This window comes from Mustela nivalis (genome assembly GCF_964662115.1).
Source record: "Mustela nivalis genome assembly, chromosome: 4".
In the NCBI taxonomy this organism is placed as follows: domain Eukaryota; kingdom Metazoa; phylum Chordata; class Mammalia; order Carnivora; family Mustelidae; genus Mustela; species Mustela nivalis.
In genome coordinates, this window is record NC_139023.1 from 69758040 (window position 1) to 69762193 (window position 4154).

Below are 4154 nucleotides of genomic sequence, written 5' to 3' on the forward strand. Positions count from 1 at the left end.
TGAAAAGAACTCTAAGCTCAAGCAAAAGTCAGAGGATTCAAACTCCTTTTCTACATTAGCACAGGTGATTAGTGATCAGAGTGAGAGGACAGTGGCCAAGGTAGCAATCATGAATGTTTACTTTTCTGGAGACAGAATGTCCAGTGCTGGGATTTGCACTGTCCTCACCACTGTGCTCTCTCCTACTTCAAGAACCCACCTCCTCCCAAGTCAGGTCCGTGCAAGAGCTGAAGATGAGGCTTTCTCTGCTGGAGAAACTTATAGTGAGTCCTGAGGCAAATACAGCTCCTGACCTGAGGCTGTGGTTGAAGAGAAGCTGCTTCAACCCGAGGTACTTGGAAAGGCACTATGCAGAGCAATAATATCCAACCACTTCGGTTTCCTTGTATATTTGCTACAGAGCAGCTCCCACTCTGCAGATCATCTTCTGATCAGGCTCTAAGCTTCCACTTTTATACTTGAAGAAACAAATGGGCTCATTGTGAAATTGAGTATCTTTTCTCCTCTAGCACTCCTCTTGAGCGTTCCCTCACTGACACTATTATACTCCATACCTGAGATAACTCCTAAGCAAGTTTTGAAGGCACACTGGGTAGTCAAGTGAACAGAGAGGATAAACCATGATTTCTAATATTCCTTCACTAGTACACTACTCAAATACTAACACTTACATACTTCTTAGTCCTAGGGGGTTCAGTGTCTATACACCACATGCCCCCAATCCCTACTTACTAGATTGAATAGTATAGCCCCAAATTCATGTCCATCCAGAACCTCAGAATGTGACCATATTTGGAAACAGGATCTTTGCAGATGCAATCAGTTCAGTAAAAAGGAGATCATGGGTAACAGTGGACTAATAAGGTCCTTACAAGAGGAGAGACAGAGAAACAGAGACAAACAGGAAGAAGACCATGTAATGACAAGATTGAATGAAGCAGCTGCAAGCCAAGGAGTGCCAAGGACTGCCTGAAGCTGGGAAGAGTTAAGGAAGATTCTTCCCTAGTGTCTTCAGAGAGAGGATGGACCTGCTGACATCTTAATTTTGGATTTCTAACCTCCGGAATCATGAGAATAAATTTCTGTTGTTTCAGGCTACTTGGTTTGTGGCAATTTGTTACCAGAAGCCCCAGAAAACAAATTCATATACTTCAGGACACTACTTGCTAGACAAGCCCAAGCCAGGTTCCTTGTTTTATATCACAGGGGAAAAAAAGATTTTTAAATAGAACAAATCCAGAAATGAATCTTCTATAAAATTACTTTTCAGTATATTCTGGGTCAAAGAGGAAAATATATTTTTAAAAGAAATGATACAAGCTGCCTGAAGAATTTCCTAAAAGATCTTAACCATGACCACACACAATTTCACTACCTCTGAGGCATAGGATAGGAGTCATATGAGTAGGACAGACGTAAGGAAGACTACAATAGTGAAGGGTTTTTAAACTATCCACAAAAGCAATTTTTATGAGAACTTTTCAAGGAGATTAAACACAGGCAAGTAACTTACAGAGAAAGATGGTAGAGAGACCTAAAACACAGAACATATGACATTATCTTCCAAAAGGAAAAAGAACAAAGAACAGATCATCAGTTGTGGAACAAGTAAAGGAAGCTTACCTCAAACAGTCCTTTAAAAAGTTCCTAACAGAAACAGAACAATAAGGGCTCCCAGAAGTAACACAGTGATTTCTCCTGACAACTGAGGAAGAGGGCAGCAGCAGGGGGAAAAAGGGAATTCATGGAACCTCCACGGATATCCCCAACTTAGAACAAACTCACCTCAGTGGTACAGGGGCAGAAGTACGGAATGTCCTTCTAAACACTCTTCTCCACCGCCTCTGACTAAAGAGTGCCTCCTGGAAGCCAGACGACCACCCGACTCACCCAACATATATAGACTCCCACTGCGGTGGAGCAGCATTCTCAAACTGAAAGTGCCCTTCACCAGAGAAGAAGAGCCCCCAGGTATGTCCTTTACAGGAACTATGGAGGGGTGCCGGGGCAGCGCAGTTGGTTAAGCCTGACTCTTGGTGTCCACTCAGGTCCTGATCTCAGGGTGGTGAGATTCCCCTCCACCAGGCTCCACACTCAGTGCTGAGTCCGCTTAAGACTCTCCCTCCCTCTCCCTCTGTCCCTCCCTTTATGCTCCCTCTCTCTCTCAAGTAAATGAATCTATGACTCAGTCAATCAATACTATGGAGAAGCGTCCACTTGCCGCCCTCCAGGCATCCTCATGTGGCCCTCAGCTCCATGGCCGCCATGGAAGGCTGCCAGGACACTTTCAGGCATATGGCGGGTCCCGCCTCACGACGGAGACCTGGCGCCCTTCCAGGGCCACGAGTTCCAGTACCTGATGAAGAAGCACTTGGTAATCATCAGGCGCAACTTGTTGCAGGGCTCAAGTGGACGTGACCGTAGGCCACTCGAGCTTCACCTCTCCGGGCCACCACCATTGCCTCACGCCCCCGCCGGGACGCTTCCCACACTGCCTCAGCGAGAACCGCGCCTTCCCAGGCTGCGTGCTCCAGAGGCGTCGGCGCCTCCCGGGGCAGCTATCACGCATGCGTGTTTAGGTTCCCAGGCACAAACACCGAGATCAGGTTCGCTGAGAAGACAGAGTGGCCGGAGGCTCTGCTGTGGTGCCCGCCTACGTCTTGTCCCCTGAGCATCAATATTCCAGACACCGTGGCCCACTGCATCCGTCCCCTTCCCTTCCCCACGGAAGGCGTCAGTGCTGCAAACGCCTGCTCATCCAGCCCTCGGGGAGCGGGCCCTTCGGGGTACAAAATGGGCTGTGTGATACCAGCTGACCTCAATTTAATGGCCGACAACTTGCAGCCAGAAAATGAAAAAGAAGTTCCAGTGGAGACAGCTTAGAAGAGGAGTCAAAGCCACCTGTTCCTATGCACAATTGATCGTACAAGCAATTACAATGGTTCCTGATAAACAACTCACCCTAAATAGAATTTATACATCACTAAAAACTATCCATACTACAGAACTGTGGACAAGGATGGGGAGAATTCAATTTGCTGCAATCTCTCTGAATCGTTATTTCATCAAAATACCAGGTTCCCGGGAAGAACCAGGCAAAGGCTTATTCTGGAGGCTCTGAAAGCAAATTAATAGAGCAGGCTTCTAAGAATAGCCGGCCTAGGGGCGTGGCCTTGCTTCAAAACACCTGGGACCTCTCATCTAGAAGTGCCCCAGCCTCTCCCAATCACACTGGAGTGCTGTCTGCTCACTGCAGTGGTGCCCAGACCCCTAAGAGCCTGTTAAAAGAAGGTTCACCAGCCACCCTGGAGCCTGAGTCCAAACTGGCTGTCATCCAAGAGGCCCTGTCTGCCCAGAGCACACTGGGCTGTCTAGCTGGCGCTTTTAATTGCCATGCAGCAGCAGCTGCCACCAACCATCAGGCCTGTCACCTACACGGTCACAGCCCCGTGACCACCTCGGCCTCTTGGCAGCTTGTTGTGCAGAGAGTGCATGTCATCCATCAGATCCCAGCAGCGTCTATCACCAGCAGGGCCAGCCTGGCCCCAGAGAACACACACACTGTTGCCAGCCAGGCAGTGGTCGCTCAGGCAGCCATGCTGGCCCCTCCTAAGGCAGAGGCACAAGAGAAGGGAGATCACAAAGAAGTAAAGGTGAAAGGAGAACCTATTCCTGCGATTAGCCATGTCACACCAGGCAATGCTGACTGGATCACCCAGACGTCACAGACCGCCCCTGTCCAAACAGTCACCGCAACACAACAGGTGCCTCCAGGTCAGCACCAGTTGCCCATTAAAAACTGTAACACAAAACGGGACTCACATGGTGCCAGTCCCTGCTGCCGTCCACGACCCAGTGAACAATGCAGTGTTGAGTCCTATGCACAAGCTGGGAACACGTGAATACGTGTTGGTCTCTTTGCCCACAGAGCACAGGAACAGCGACTAGAGTGGCCAGAGCAGAGACTGGTCAAGACGGAAGACAGCACAAGCATCAACTTCACCCTGAGTGTGGACTGCAGCAGGCAGCAGGCAGGGAGAAGGACCTCCCAAAGGAGCAACTGAGACTATTCCCACTAAGAGAAACTGCACTGTGTGAATGGAGGCTGCAGTTCTTGGATTCCCCACAAAAGATTTAGATGAGGATCCACGCTC

General features: G+C 49.0%; 1 pseudogene across 1 annotated transcript; it reads left to right on the forward strand.

The window, feature by feature from the left end:
- The first annotated feature begins 2567 nt into the window (after window positions 1-2567).
- Window positions 2568-3948, forward strand: LOC309863102 (forkhead box protein K2 pseudogene; annotated as a pseudogene). The gene is made up of 2 exons: window positions 2568-2573; window positions 2620-3948. The product of its transcript is annotated as a forkhead box protein K2 pseudogene (transcript).
- Window positions 3949-4154: the final 206 nt, after the last annotated feature.